The following is a 16324-nucleotide window of genomic DNA, read 5'->3' on the forward strand; positions in this document are numbered from 1 at the left end:
TTATAATCCGGCTTTTATATTCGCTACCCGCCGTTTATCGTTCCTACTTGTCACGAATGTTTTCACTCATGCGTTTGACATTTCGCTGTGCACGTCGCTACGTGTGCACGGTGTCAAACGTGACATGTATAGGTACCTTTACCTTGCGATTCTTGTCGTATGAATACTGATAGAGGATTTGTAAAGTTTACGATTATATGTCGCCATACGATCAATCTTTACCTTAGGTGAAAATTCAAGATGTTTTGTGTGGGATATGGAATTCAAAAATATTTTTATAAAATACATAAATATTTACGAGATATCCTAAACTTATTATTTGCAAGACCTTCCGCTCCGCTTCCGCTATATTGGGTTCATGTTTTGATTGTAAAGAGGCGTGCGTGATGTTATGGTAAATCGAACATGCAGATCCCCCAAATGCGAGTGGTATGCCATATACCGGGGCGGGTTAGTGTCCTAATATGCTAAATAGATTAGTCTTTGGCAACAATTCCCTCTTGTACCCTTCGGGGGCGGCGCCCTCAAAACAAACCAATTTCCAAAGGACTGTGCAAATTGGCTGTAACGTTTAGCCTGGACTCATCAAATCCGCAGGCAATAAGCTACCGTCATAAAAACTGATTGCCACACAATGGCTCCGGCATGCACCATTTATACACTTCAAACGTAAACGTCCCTTTCTTCGCGAGACAATTCTACAATAAAATATTTACAATGGGGAGCCCCATCCCTTTTTTATCCGAAACACGCGACACATGTCTGCACCAAACAATTGACCATATAAAACTTTCGGCACTGACAATTGCTTATCTAAATCTTGGAGTCAGAGTTTGTACACGTCGGATTGGACAATAGGGTGTGTCCTAATGACTCACATCATCACTACTCTTTTTCAACCATCAAAACCGTTTGTTGCTATGACAACAATAAGAAAGTCGCATTAACATGACGTCACAGAGTAAGAACCCATCCTTGTTTTTTTTCTGCATTCCTGTAAATCATTTTAGACGAAACGTATCTTTATATGAAACTAATCTTATTTAAATATAGAACATGAGAGTCAGTTTATTCAAAAGCTGGACAATTACTCAAGTATTGCGCAGTCATTCTGTTCCGTTCCCATATATTACAGGCCATTAGTCATTACCATCTGATAAGAGCATCAATGCTGACTCATTCGTCTTTTTGCGCACTCTTAGACAGGTACGCTGGAAACAAAAAGATATTAATGATAAAGGCCAATCGATGAGTTAATGCATGAGAATGCACCGATATGGATCGGGATGACGGCCGAGACCTTTAGAATTGATTTCAAAGGGCACAGAACATCTCCGTGTGCTGTGCGGTGCAAGACGTTGGGAAATATCGATCGCGGCCGATAGCTTTTATGAAATAACTGACATTTTAGACGGACGGAGAATGAATTCCTTAGTTGACTTGCGTATTTGGACATGCCTTTTTGATATGTTGAATAAAAAGCACCGAAATACGGTTGTATTGTAGGTACAAACTACGAATTAAAATGGTACGCTTCGATAATCTACGCTTGCATTTGGCTCCATGTTAAAGAAAAGAGATGTCACCATGGAGACGCGCAAACAGAACGATTGCCGAGGCGAATAATTTTAATGGTTGTGGGTATACGTAATACCTACTGACAGTACTGACCTCTTTGATAACAACATAAAACTTTTAGGGAGTAATAAAATAACATATATTTTTTTAACCTAGCTGTAAAAGGTTTTAAAACTGGTAACGTGGGTATATTTTCATACGTAAATTTTAGTTTAGTTATGCTACTCTGCAATAAAATTATTATGTATATTGATTGATTCCTTAATTTATAGCCGAACTAATATCAAGAGAACTTTTTCACTCCACCGGTCTCAGCAGAAAAGTTCACCTGATATTTTCACCTCGTATATTAGCTCTCCACTAAATCAACCCCGCTGTTAGGTACATAACACACTTTTTTAAATATATATGTATAAAGAAAATGTAGTTTAAGCAGAATCTTCTGGTTTAAAAATATCTGATAAGATCTAAGTAGATTTAATTATAGCTGCAGAGACCGTACCCTACGCTCCCAAAAGATAAACTTAGTGCTTTATGCAAATCTCATGCTAATGCCTTAAACACTCAGTGCACACGGATTTCTGCATAAACACACTTTAACCTCATTCGCGTTTTCCCAAACTAGACTTGCTATTTCCGGAGACACACAACACTTAAAACTTGGCTCTTACGCAATGTTCATTGCACTCCCTGAAACATTATGATAAGTTAAGACCCCACAAGATTTGACTCGCATGTTGAAACATCATAAAGTATAATGTCTACTATAAAAGATCTACATAATTCGGTTCGTTCGTGACTATACAGTCTAATATATTCTCATGTCGTCTGCTTGACGCGTTGCTATGCCTTGATACATCAATAGGCGGCGGGTACCGGCGGTATGAAAGGGCTTTCAGACCGGCTAAGGCGCACGTTACTTCACGTTTTGTTTTTGCAAAAACCCATATGCTAAATGTGAATTCAATGACTGAACCGATTAGAATAGAACAGAACCATAGTCGAAATAGGAAACCCCTGAGTTAAATTCGTATTTAAATATTATTCCGACACCGCAGGTGCGGTCTACGATTCCTTGCTTTTATTTTAAGCTCTGCATTTTGAATGAGGCCTTCTTCTGTGGGGTTCTCAAGTACATTAGCGATGTTAATATGCGATAGTGATGTTCATGATCGATCCTTTCATATTCAATGGCTCGTTGTTTGAGATGAATGGGGAGGGCTCTTGAGCACTCGTTGAGTTTACGATGTGAATCGGAACCGTCGTCGGATTAAGGAGGCTTATTATTTTCGATGTAAGCTACGGCGCTGCTTATTTCTTTTTATACGTCAGTTTCTTTCGCAAGATTAATTCGTGTTTTAAAAATGCGTGGGGTGGGAAGTGTAACTGCCATCAATATATTTCATCTGTAACGTTACCTACGGAGTTATAAATTGGAAAACTTTTGATTGGGGTTTCCGCACATTTATCCTTTTATGACACAGATTTCTTCAAAATTTTTATTTGAAAATCTTTTGCGTTAAATCATGGTTATAATAATGCTAATATCTGTGTACAAAAGCGCTAAGTCTCCTCTCTCTTTTGTGTCTTTAAAGAAAATTAGTACCTATCAGAAAACAAATTTCTTACATGGAATAAAATTACGTAACTTTAGATTATGATCTGTCCTCCGTCCATTAGATACTTATTTTATTATCACATCTTGGCTCAGCATCTCTAAGAAACAAATTTATTCAACTTTGTGACAACACCAAAATACTTTTAGAGCGACAATACAAAGCTTTTATCACATCATTTTGAATCGGTGTTGAATCTCAATTTGTCCTTGACTACAAAATAATGGAAGTCTGAACGGAGCCAATAAAACGAAACCCGGTCTTTATTCGATCTGTAGAACGTAGGAACCAATAAGAGCGGGCGATTTGCAAGACTTGAAAATATGACTGTTTCTTGACAGTTCCCCGTTTCCGACTTGTGCTTTACAGGGATCATATTCAGAAATTTAAAATTTCACGGTGTCACTTATATAGGAATGTACGACTGTACGTATTATCTTCTGAGCAAGTATTCCAAAAATATATGGCTGGCATATTAGAAATCATTTAGGTACAGTTAACCGCAACCAAATTAATGAATCTTGTTTCCGGGATGATAGGGAACATTATTTGTGAGCAAAAACAAGAAAAAAAACAAACAGCTCCCGTCCCGATTGGGGTCAAAATAATGAAACTAATGGTGTTCAAATATTCTTGCAGAATACTACATTATTTAGGTACCTACATAAAAATAATAGGTAATAGAGTTTATTATGGATAAAATTAAAATTTTGAAAAACTCCCGACAGTGGACCGATTTTCGTGAAAAATGGCTAAGAACACTCCCGAAAAAAACGAAATCTAAATCGGTTCATCCGTTCGGGAGCTACGATGTCACAGACAGACACACACACAGACAGACAATGAGACAGACAGATAAACAGACAGGCAGACAAATAGACACGTCCAATTTACAACACCTCGTCGTTTTTGCGTCGGGGGTTAAAAACAAGAAGTTGCAAATGGGAAGTGGTTTCAATACGTTTTTGTAACATTGTGCTACTTCAAATAAACTTTGAAGAATACGGTATGGACCGTATACCGTATTCTTCAGAGAGAGCAGGAAAAGAAGTGACTTGAACTGCTCTACTTTCTTATTAAAAGTTGAGGCGTATCGTGATCCTGATAAAATGTCAATTACGCGTTAAAACTAACTTTAGAGTAAGGTTCAAAAGGTGATTTTAAGTTCAAATATTATCAAAGAAATATATAACTATAGAAGTGTAAGAATAAAACTTACCTCGAAACCATCCAAAAAATGTATGGTTGTCTAGATGGCGATAATATTAATATTTAAGATAATTTTAACACATATAAAGTTAAGAATCTGGACCAAATTCAGTTCAGTTCAGTTCAGTTCAATTTATTTATTGGTAAAAATGAACATTTTACAGATCATATCAGGTTATCACAGAAATAGAAAGTTAAAAGGTACACAATAAAATAATAAATTACTTACATTATTCATTAAATTCATTATAAAAAATACTTAGGTCTAGATTTACTTTGGTTGAAATAATAATAATGATTGTGCCAGTTATAATTATATTATTACATTATTTAGAAATAGTTACATTCATACATCATTTCATAAAGTCCTCGACAGAATAACATGCTTGACTTTAGGAGTAAAAGTTTAAGTTTCTTAACAATTTGCGAATCGTTTCTTATAGCTTTAATGTCATGAGGAATTTTATGGTATATTTTGGGCCCGATTACACTGAGCGACTTTCGAACGTTCGCGAGTCTATGGGTAGGAGCAACTAACATTGTCAAAACTGAGGTTCATGAATAACTTTTATTCCTGTGTCGAAAGATCACAGTCTATTCACTGTGAATAGGTACAAATTTTACTTTGACAGTGATTCTCTTTAATTATACTCGAACCTCTTTGATATTACCTAAGTTCAAAGGCTATATTGTTCTAAATTCAGTAGAAGGCTATCAAATTCAGTAGAACTTGATATGGTGTTCCATACCAAAAAGGTCCTTATGAAATGAGCATAAGAACCTTTTTGCGATATATAAGCATAAATGTTATTCGGGTGATATTTTTTTTAAGCGTAAGCGTATTACCGGGAAACATTATCGTAAGACGATATTTGGAACATTATCTAACAGGAAATGTAGAAGACTGTAATAGTTATTTGTTATACAAGGGGGCAAAGTTGTATTTTAACGCCGAGTGTGGAGAAGCGAGTGGTTCCAGAATAGAATCCTGAACTTGCGAGTTTTTTAACACACGAGAAGTAAAATACATTTGCACCCGTGTGTAACACAAAACTTTTCCCCTCACTATAGCGAGGCAACTACAACGCAAAAAATGCGTTTATCACTGCTTCAGTTAGTTCCACAGGTGGTAAATCATCTTTATTACTAGATTCTCCTACTTTTATCAATTTTAAAGCAGTTAATTTGACTTTATTCAAGGTCGAATTACTTTACCCACTAGTGGATAAAATGCGTTTTTACCCGCTGGTATTAAAGGACAAAACACGTGTTTCCGAGCTAGTGAGGGGAAAAATAAATGAAACAAATATTCATTAATTTATCAAAGTAACGATTAGAATTATAATTACAATCAGATTTGTCAAAATACTGATGATAAAATAAAACGTGTCGTTTCAGATACGCTTTAATAGTACCCTTTTCTGAATTTCATTAATGTCTACAAATATAATTTTATTGGTATCTGCTAAAGGGTTAACACAAGGAATCATAAACCACACCTTTTAAGATTTTAACGTTTGATATCTATGCAAATGAGCATAGAAGCATGTTTCAATTATTAGATAGAAAAAAGTAGGTACCATAAAGCATTCGTCCTTGGTTCTCGTAGCTTTATAATCGTAAATCGACATGGAGTCGTCATTCCCATTGCGAACCGAGCACGAGATTTTGTACAAATCAAAATATGTAACGTTAATTTCTTATGTTACTTCTACTCATTTTCTATTAACTATTATATTTATATTATTATTTCTTTTCTATTAACTTTACTAGAACCAGGTACATGGAACTGTAAATGTAATTTCTAATTTTAAGTTTATATTATAATTGTGACATGTAAATTGGCTTTATGAATAAATAAGTATTAAGTATGAAGTATAACTTTGGTTTGTTTTGGTAAGTAGTAAGGTAGCACTGCCTCCCACAATATATCTGATTTGCCTAAAGGTTGACTGGTAGAGAATGCTTTTTGGCATTAAGTCCGCATTTTGTATTACAAGTTCTTCTTTTTTTTGTACAATAAAGATTAAATAAATTAATAAATGTGATGGCTTATACACATTATATTAGCACAGAATATATAATAGTACAAGTACAGAAAGCCCACTGCTTTGATGTTCACGAATGCCGCCTTTTTAAATGCCTACAAAATTCTTACAAAGAAACGAGCCGCACGTGCGCGGCGACCGGCTATAGGGTTGCCTATGGATTAAAACGAATTAATACCCAGATAAAATGTTATAGATACTATTATATTCAAATCTTGTACTTTCTAATAGGTTATATATATACAGTATTTATATATTTTTGTTTAAGTTCCAATATCACAAGCCTTATTCAAGTTTTCCGTGGGACTTAATCAATAGTAGATCTGTGTAAGAATGTCCTATGTTATTTATTTTATCAGACATCGTCACTTTTATTACATTTTCTTATGAACCTACAAAAAATTTTTTCAGTTTGCTACGTAAAGCAACATAGCAATGGCGCAAAGTCCTCTCTAGTACATTATACCTCAATGGTCCTATGTTATTTATTTTATCAGACATCGCTTATGAACCTAAAAAAACGTTGCCGCGAGAACGCGTTCCGCGAGAACGCACGCCACCCCTGAGTAGGCCGTGAACTCGCGGCCGCCAGCATACTTGTAGCGCGGCGACAGAATCGCGGAGTGAGCCGCCCCTGATATTAGGAAAGACCGTCATCATCATATCATAGTGCAGGAATTCTTGTATTTGGTAGAAAAGAAAAGCTCTCTCCTTTTGTTGATGTTGGATGAGACTAAGTGCGTTTTCACATTATCCGATCCGATATCGGATGTCGGACCGATATCCCATACATTCCAGGCGCCATCTTGGATTTTTTCCATTGAAATCCTTCCGACATCCGATATCGGATCGGATAATGTGAAAACGGACTAACGGCCTGAATTGAAATTTAATTGATCATAAATTTAGCCATTGATTTGATATGAATCGAATTGGGCTTCTGAATACGAAGAAGAATGAGAATGGTAAGGTCAAATTGTGAAGAAAACCCTCTCAAAAAATCCTTCTACAAGCACTTTACGGCCTAATTGAATAAATTTCAAGGATTGGCTTTAGATGCCTTAAATATGGATCGGATATATCCATGTAAAAATGTACATTTCTGTTTTAAGAAATGGCACTTTTCGACTTATTTGATCCATATGAAATTTAAATTTCAATCAGACAACTCGAACATATGATTTTGATATATGTAAAAACCAAAATTTGTGATCGCTCTGTTCTACGTGAATTAACCACAAGGTCACCTTACACTGGTTCTCATATCCCGGTTCGCCTGCGCTCGCGCAACCGCTCGGTCTGATATCGGCACAAAGCGCCGATCCCACCATTGTCCATGGACGCCGATTGTCGAAGGAATGTCCCGATTGCCATCATGAAGGATGGGAAGTTTGCATTAAATTATACGGCGCGCACTGCCTACGTGCCCACAAACACATGGTACATGATGGATTACCATTTTGTATAGAGATTCAGGTTGAATGTAGTTTTGAATATTACCTGCGTACAGAGTTTCGTGATTAATTTCATGGTTGGATTTGGTGCTGAATAACGAAAACTTAGGAGTTTTGTTGATTAAAGTTTAATAACAAAGTACTTACTTAAATAATTTGTATATGAACAGGTACTTAGGTAGGTATCAAACATTTGGAAGTAGGAATTTATTGCCTCAAAGTTTATTGCTCAGTACTCTCAGTGGGTAATAGGTCTACTTAAAATTGTTTGCACATTAAATCACCTTCTTAAATAGTAAGGAGGGAAACCTACGCATTTTTTATTAGATTATTACCGACCAATTTGGTCAAAACAATTATGTATTTAGACATTTCTGCATCGCTTAAAATTTGAATTGTAAAAACTGTTAATTAAAATATGTCTATATGACTATCATGAGCATTCTAATTAAAATTACTATTTTTATCCTGTAACTGTGACTGAACACAGATAAAAAACTAATTAATTTCATACACAAAAACTTCGCTCATCTCTAAGCAATTCGATCGAGCCTCAACGTCATGTGTGTATTGTTGTTACTTCCCACATATTCCTGATTAGTGTGATTACTCATCATATATTATGCTATTTTCCTTTGTGCTATCAAATACGCGCGTATCCTCTGGGGCTATAATTACGTTTCGAAAGCCGGAGCGAAGGCCAAACACGGTGATTGGAGGTTTTGTTTTGAGTTTAAAATTATACGTAGCTTGATTATAATGAAGATTAGAAGATTCGTATTACCATTAACCTTCTGTTTTGCGGATAAGTAAGCGAAATTTGTTTGCTTAGAAAAAGATGCGGCTACGTACCTTTGAACATAACTATTACGTAATAGAGATAATATTCATAATTATGTGAATATGTTCATGTAAATAAAGAATTTAAATACATATAAATAACATATTTTATTCATAATTTTGTTTCCGAGACGCATTGTTCACAAATTTTCAACATTCGGTTGACATTGATGGTCACTTTTGAGGGGTCTACTCGTAGCCACAACCGTGCCTACTCAAACTTACAAAATGTTACTGAACTGTATACTCAAGAAAGGCTTTTTTTTATTTTAAGTGAGTGAATTTAGGTGAGATGAGTTATTTCCAACTGACTGCGTACGTAACAAATCGCTTATTATGTCTATTACACGATCAAAACGTCTTCATTAATCTCATCTTAAGCAAGTGACACAATTCTTTAAGCCACGACCACACATGGCCAACTTTTGGTCCAACCCGGCAGGTTCACACACATGTTAGCAATGATTTATGTATGACGAAACAGTTTCTTTACCAATATCGTAATGTGCAAGTATAGTGTCACTTTCCCCTGCATGAATGGTATGTAAAAACATAGAAACAGCAATGTAATGTGTATGTCAAGGGAATAATTATTGCCCAATTGCAGTCTTGGGAACCGCTTTGTTGTAGCTTAATTAAATGGAGTGTAACGTGTGATTCCTAAGTCACGTTATTGAGAAGAGTAAGGTTAATAAATAATCTAACAATGGCTTTATAGAGTTATTTATGATCGATACAATTTACTTAGCTCAAGTTTTTCCTGATGGTGTAATGAAATGGTGAAAAACTAAAAAATAAAAGGAAAGAAATAGAAAGCTTTGCGGGGTTCTGGAAACTCTGGATAGTATTCCGTAGCTCAATGGGTTAAGAGCAATGGACGGACTCCAGATGGTGTGTGTTCTAGTCCCACCGCAAGAGTGTCAATAAACTTTTCCTTTAATAAAATACAACAAAAAGGATATTTTTAGCAATCTACACAAAGAAAATATAGACTACATAGTTGAAATAAATAATTCCAAGCGCTTTAGATATTTGTTTAATTTGCTATTTTAACATTGTCACTACCTAGTCCACCTAAATAAGTACTTATCCGAAAATGTCACTAACACTCCAAACTAGTTGCAGGGGATAGAATTAATCCTCAGGTACTTCAAAGCAAGAATTTATGCAAACAGAGGGGTGTTAAGTATATTTGTAAGCTTACGTGAGTGTTTACGTAACTATATATGTGTATATATGTATGTATACTCCAATGGGAGCTTTCAAATTAAAAGATTATTTCTTAAATTTATTTTTGAAAAGTGAGAAATATTGTGTGGTGACGGGTTAAGAATTTCACTACCCCCTTTCTTCCCGTGGGTGTCGTAGAAGGCGACTATGGCATATGGTTTAAATTATGGCGTAGGCGAGAGGCTGGCAACCTGTCACGGCAATGTCACAGTTTCTTTCAACCCCTTATTTGCCAAGAGTGGCACTGGAGCTTTAGTAGTTTCATGTGTTCTGCCTACCCCTTTATGGGATACAGGCGTGATTGTATGTATGTATGTGAGAAATATTGTTTGTTGAGATATTACATATTATATTTATCTCAGTTTATTTTGGTTCTGTTTTAAAACTCCAAGCACTAACCAAACCTATTTACCCTAAAACTTCGATCATTTAAACATATTTTGGGCTAGATACAATTATTCCGGTTTACAGATTTCCGTGGGCTTTCTAGACTAATATAAACAAAGGAACATTAACCATTTCAAAACTCACCTTTACATTGAGTTAATTTATGGAATGTTTGTTTCCACACAGCACGGCTTTTAACTGCGGCTAAACGCAATAAGTTATTTTAGTACGTCATAAGGCACCTAAAATTAAACTAGACGTGCCCGTCATACATTGTTCTAATGCAAACGAGAATTAGGAAACGCAAACTTTGAATTAAATTTGAGTTATATGACATTCAAAACGAGCTCTTGCCTGAAATATTTAGGAACGTTAAAACTTAGGTTTGAAATAATTTAAGTGCTTAGTTTGCGCGCGACGCTGAGCCGAAATGTGGATGATATGGGCTTTACGAGCGTATTTGGGCGCAGAATAAATTATTATCACTTAAGCTTTAAAGCTGCTTTATGTAATTCTGTCATAGGCAGGTAGTGTGTGTTCGGTAAAATCATTTGTCTGAATAAAATAGGAACGAACCATTTTAATTTATAATCTAAAGACGGTTTAATCATGGATAACCTACTTTCCAGGGATAGTCACATAATTTATATTTATTCACATACCTAAACTGAAGACTTTACGTATGTATTTTTTGCAAAGGCAACTTCGCGGATTTTCGAATACAAATGGGATTGGTACTTCTCGTAAAACGTTCCTCGGTTGGTCTTTCCTCGTAAAACTGGTGGCAAATCTAAATTGAATATATTCCGGAAATAAGTTCCAAGACAGATACATATTGGGGTATAAGTAAAAGGCGCACTAGGTGTGCGAATCATAATATGTATAAAGTATCCCAACGAAGTCGATCAAAAATTCTTATTTTCACGGTGCGAGATCTCGCACGCGAGTTTTATAACTTTGGGGCATTGGATTGGTTTGCTGAATTGTATGTAACCACAACAGTCCGCAATGTACCTACCTAAAATTGCATGCGAGTTGCGACGTCTGGATGTGCCTTTAGATGATATCGAATAACGTTCGTATGCCGGATCTTATACTTGTATGCATGTTGAACATGTTTGAATACAATAGCCAGTACCTTTATAAATAAACATTCTGCTCAATTGGTAATATTGGTTGGATAAAAAGCTTAGAAACCATTAATTTTGATCCGATGTTCATTAATCATGGTATGATAGCATTGTCATGGAAGATTTATTCCCAAGTAGGTAGTTAGTAGCCATTGTTGACTACTTAGATTGCTGATATCGGTTTATTAAGGAAATACATAGTTAAACCTTTTGATTTTCGGCACTCCTCTTCATAAGCTTTGGGAGTAACATCATTAAGCGGACACTAGTTTATTCTTTTTTCTTTTCGAAGAAGTCTTAATGCAGGTGTATATGTTTTCTTCTTCTTCCTCCTTGCGTTATCCCGGCATTTGCCACGACTCATGAGAGCCTGGGGTCCGCTTTGACAACTGGAGTAGGTATATATGTAGTATACCTAAATATAGTTGAATAAAAAACATTACTTTAGAGTCAGGTAATTCAGCTAAGTTGGCAAAGATTTTGATACCACAGATTCCGCAAGCGTCATTTTTAGGTTCCGTAGTCAACTAGGAACCCTTATTAACGTCAAAATTTCGCTTCATTAACACGTGCAAAGTCGTCAACTAAGGTATGTCGCCTATGTCCGTTATCGTCCATGCAACAAAGTACGTACATCAACAGTCTAAATTATTTTACATCAAAGTCACTTTAGACTGACACACAAGACTAAGCTAAAAATATATACGTTTCAATTATTGTGTCGTAATGTCAGTAAACCCGTCATACAATACCACATTAAACACTCACACGGCCGTTACGTTCCCAAAATGGCTCGCAAAGTCCCGGAACCGACATGATCACCCAAATCCCCGGGCCCTTAGCCAAGAATACAGTTGTTGACGCTTCGTGGGGAACGATAAGCAACTGGCTGTATCGCACCAATGCGATGCGAAGAGAGAAATAACTTTACCTGAAACCATAACCAATTTTGAAAAATACCTTAGATGGCTGGTCCAGTAGAAAAGCAGTATGTTGTGTGGAGTGTAATGTCACATTGAGAATAACGATGTTATTACATTACCGACAATTTTTATTTAGTATTTGTTATTAACTTTTCTAGTGACTTTCAAAGAAATATTTATTTGTGTGATTTGTATGTATTGTAAGATTTATTATTTAAAAAGTGCTATTCAAACAAAAATTCAATATACTGTTTTATAAAAAAAATCATTTGAATTTTTGGAATTTAATGGTGGTTTCTGGTATCCTAATGAAAATTCAGTTTAAGTACGTACCTAGAAGCCGCGAATTTCTACCAGAATTCGAAAGAACGGATTCGTGTCATGCTGCCACCTAACTCAAGAAGTTCAAATTGCACGGAGAAATGCCTCGATATACTACAGAGTGTCAACAGTTGTTCTGTTGGCTACAGTGCCAGTATTTTCCACATTAAACAGTCCACATCAAGAAGATCCAAGCGGCTGACCGATCCCGCGTCCTTTTGTACTCCGACAAAGCGAATTCAGGCTAGAGATCAGAAGCGAGTATATCACGTCATTAAATAAAGCCCCGGTGCGTTACCAAGATGGATTCTTATCACTTTACAAACACATCGCTTCTGCGGCACCAATATAGTGCGAACTCTTCTCATCGATCCTCAGTTCATTATTATAAAAGTCTAGATATGAACTTTTAGGGAAAACGGATTTGTTTGAAGATGAAGGCACTGTGTTAAAGTATCTTACGTTTTAATTTTTTTTACATCTGTATTTTTTGCGGCTGTGCTTAGTTGAAATTATATCTCATTTTAGCTTCTACCAAAGACATATATAACTCCGTATAGACAGATAAAGTCTAAGAAAAAAACGTACTTCAGTAACCATACTGAATAATTTTTAAGAAAAAAGGCACGGTGACCTAGATGCCATTACACCTTTGGGGTACGCTCAGCTAGATGGCGCTAATATTAATATTTGACATTTTAACACATATCGAGCTAAGAATATGGACCAAATTGTCAAAACTGAGGTTCAAAAGTTTTAAGCCTGTGTCAAAAGATTCGACGGTAACTCTCTATAATACTCCATCCTCTTTGCTGCTACTTATATATTTTTGTTTTCTGTATCCCCGAAAAATAAGTTTCTGTCTCTTCCGTAAATTTGCCTTAGACTACATCCTTTTTTAAAAGCATATATTAAATTAAGTTGACTTTCATCTCAAGTAATCCTACAGTCAATAGCTGCCTGTAATAAATTAAAAAGAGGTCAAATACGCAAACCTTACAATGTTTTAGGTACTTACCGCTTCTTCAAAAGCGATCGGAACACGTGCCCAAGTTTCACCTTCTCGCGAGCAACATGCGTAACCGTTCGCCACAAAAAGCCATAAACACATTACCCACCACACAACATACTACTTTTTTAAACGACCGTTTTCGGGAGCATACTCAAACAGCCCAGAGACATTTTCTTTGATTAATAACGATCGAGAACAATGCGCCGTTCAGCAATATCCGCTCGTGTGGACCGTGACTTGCGCTCGCGCATCCGTTTGGCAATAAGTGGGCTTAACATCTGTTGAAACTGCTTAGCATCTCATGATTCTGAAATTGAAATTAGATACCGTAGCAAAGTACCGCCTGGCGAAAATGCTTAGCAGGTTTTGGGTGTTATTTGTGTTATTATTTAAAAAGAGAGGCGATATTGTTTAAGAGCAATGATATTGATGGTACATTTAATTTAATATTTTTAGCCCTGTCATCTGTCTGTTCTGTTTCTTCTGTACTCAAAAATATGGTGGCTATCTCTTTGACTGTGACTGATGAGTCGTAGTCAAAACTGCCCCTGATCTAATTTTGGCTTTTAACAAAATTTGGACAGTTTTAAATTGACTAATATCTTCACTTGCGGCAGCAGGAAACGCAATTTAGAATGTAATTCGGTTTACGACCCGTAAATCTCCACGAAAGCTGCACTTTAAAGCAAATTCTAAAACACGTTTAGCATCTGAAAACACCGTCCGCAAAGATAATTCAACCAAATCAGCTTTGATTACAAGTTTACGGCAACTTTCCTTTGATACTGTCCTGTCCGAATTTCCTTGATGTGATTAAATGTTCGCAGCAAAGGGAAACTGGCCGGGTACCTATTGAAAATGTTTGCCGGAAGCTCCTGAACTAGCGGAGCACTCGGCTGGCGGATATTAACCGTTGATTCGGTTCCGCTCGCGTTGGGTCACCGTATCGATTGTCATTTGTTTTTAACGTGTCTATTCACCCCGGTTGTCACTTGTTTATTGTGGAAATTGACAGGTCATAATGAACGATCATATTGATTGAAATACGGCGTAGGTATATCTTTTGAAATTTCCAACCGGAAAATTTAAATTGCAAACTGTTTAAAATGAGTTTCAGTGATCAACGCTCACTAACTTGATTCACTTGGCGGAATGGATATATGAGATAATTTTCTTTTAATAGTGAAATGGTCTCTAAAATGGTGCTTATGACTCTTATGAGACGTAAATTGGTAAACGAACTCATTAGAAACTCTCTAAGTCTGTCTGATTAGATTTAACTCCTAGTAGTCCTAATTAGACTTGTCTCTCGCGGTCGTGACATAGGCGCTCTCAGAATTAAATTTTACTAAGCAATTTTAATACATAGCAAAATTAGAGATCTATAATATGTTAATAATTTGTAGGTAAACAAATTCGTTCAACCGGCTACGAAGACGCATTACGGCTATAAAGTTGCATGGTCCTTCATCTACGAAACCTACGCGAAAATCAGAAAACAAGTATTTGTGCATCACCAGAACTTTTATACATGCTTGAGTAAGAAAAGGATGCTAGAGCCAATATGTTTTAATTCATTAAAACTGTTGAGCAAGCGGCGGGACTGCCAAGAATACCTAACAAATGAATTACAACGTACATACGGTCAAAAAGCATCACTTTTCCTTTATGAATCGCACAAAAATATCAAATATTTTCCCAGACCGCTTTCATTGATGAAACCTCTCATAAATTACGAGTGTAATAGGAAAGTTCCCTCAAGTGTGTCTCGGTCACACCCCAGAGTTCCTCGGTTATGCACATTGATCGCGGCCGTATGAGTTGCTAACCGGCGAACCGTGAAAGTCTGGAGCCGCGCAAATTATGCACTGAACTAGGACGAGTCACATTTTAAATGCATGCAAGCGTTATGCGCAATGGTTAGCTTCGGCTAACTTATGGGAGCAATTTTGGGCTACATACGTTTTGAGTAATAGTTTAATCTCAACGTATTCTTGAAGTGTTAAACTAGAAATGTAACGTAATTCTTAAAATTGTCTTACTAAATACTTATCATGTGTTATGTGAGAAAAAAGTCACATGAGTCAGTGAATAAACTTTCCGAACATAGAGTTACGGAGTTCGGATACCAACTTGTGTAGTCGAAAAACTTTCTTTTATGTGATGGTCAGCAAAGAAGCAGACGGGTCAACAGTCCCAATAAAGTTAGGAAGTTCAAAACTTTTGCAAATATGGTAATTAAAAGACTTAATTGAGACATTTTTTAGATTTTTTACAATGGAAAGTTGTAGTTTGGAAAGTTTCCGTCGCCGTACTTATAGTTAGTCTATTTTTTGCCTCGTGCTCATCAAGGTCCGTAGCCAAAATGACAAATTCGTTCTGTGACGATACGATAGTTAGTAGTCTCTATCACTCTTGCATATTAGTGAGACAGACTCATTTTGAGCTCGCGATTGGCATCTTGGCTAACGATCCAGTAGCACGTATAGGATCACGATAATACTCCGTTGTCATTACTCAATGCGATGGTACGAGTATGATAAAGGTCGTGGCATTTATGCAGAACTCTCCAGGGA

At 36.3% G+C, this 16324-nt stretch overlaps 1 protein-coding gene across 2 annotated transcripts in view; it reads left to right on the forward strand.

Annotated features, from left to right (window-relative positions):
* LOC125230277 (hemicentin-1) overlaps positions 1 to 16324 on the forward strand; it is a 78181-nt gene that overhangs the window by 44914 nt on the left and 16943 nt on the right. The window lies entirely within an intron of this gene.

The sequence above is a fragment of the Leguminivora glycinivorella genome, chromosome 10 (genome assembly GCF_023078275.1).
Source record: "Leguminivora glycinivorella isolate SPB_JAAS2020 chromosome 10, LegGlyc_1.1, whole genome shotgun sequence".
In the NCBI taxonomy this organism is placed as follows: Eukaryota; Metazoa; Arthropoda; class Insecta; order Lepidoptera; family Tortricidae; genus Leguminivora; species Leguminivora glycinivorella.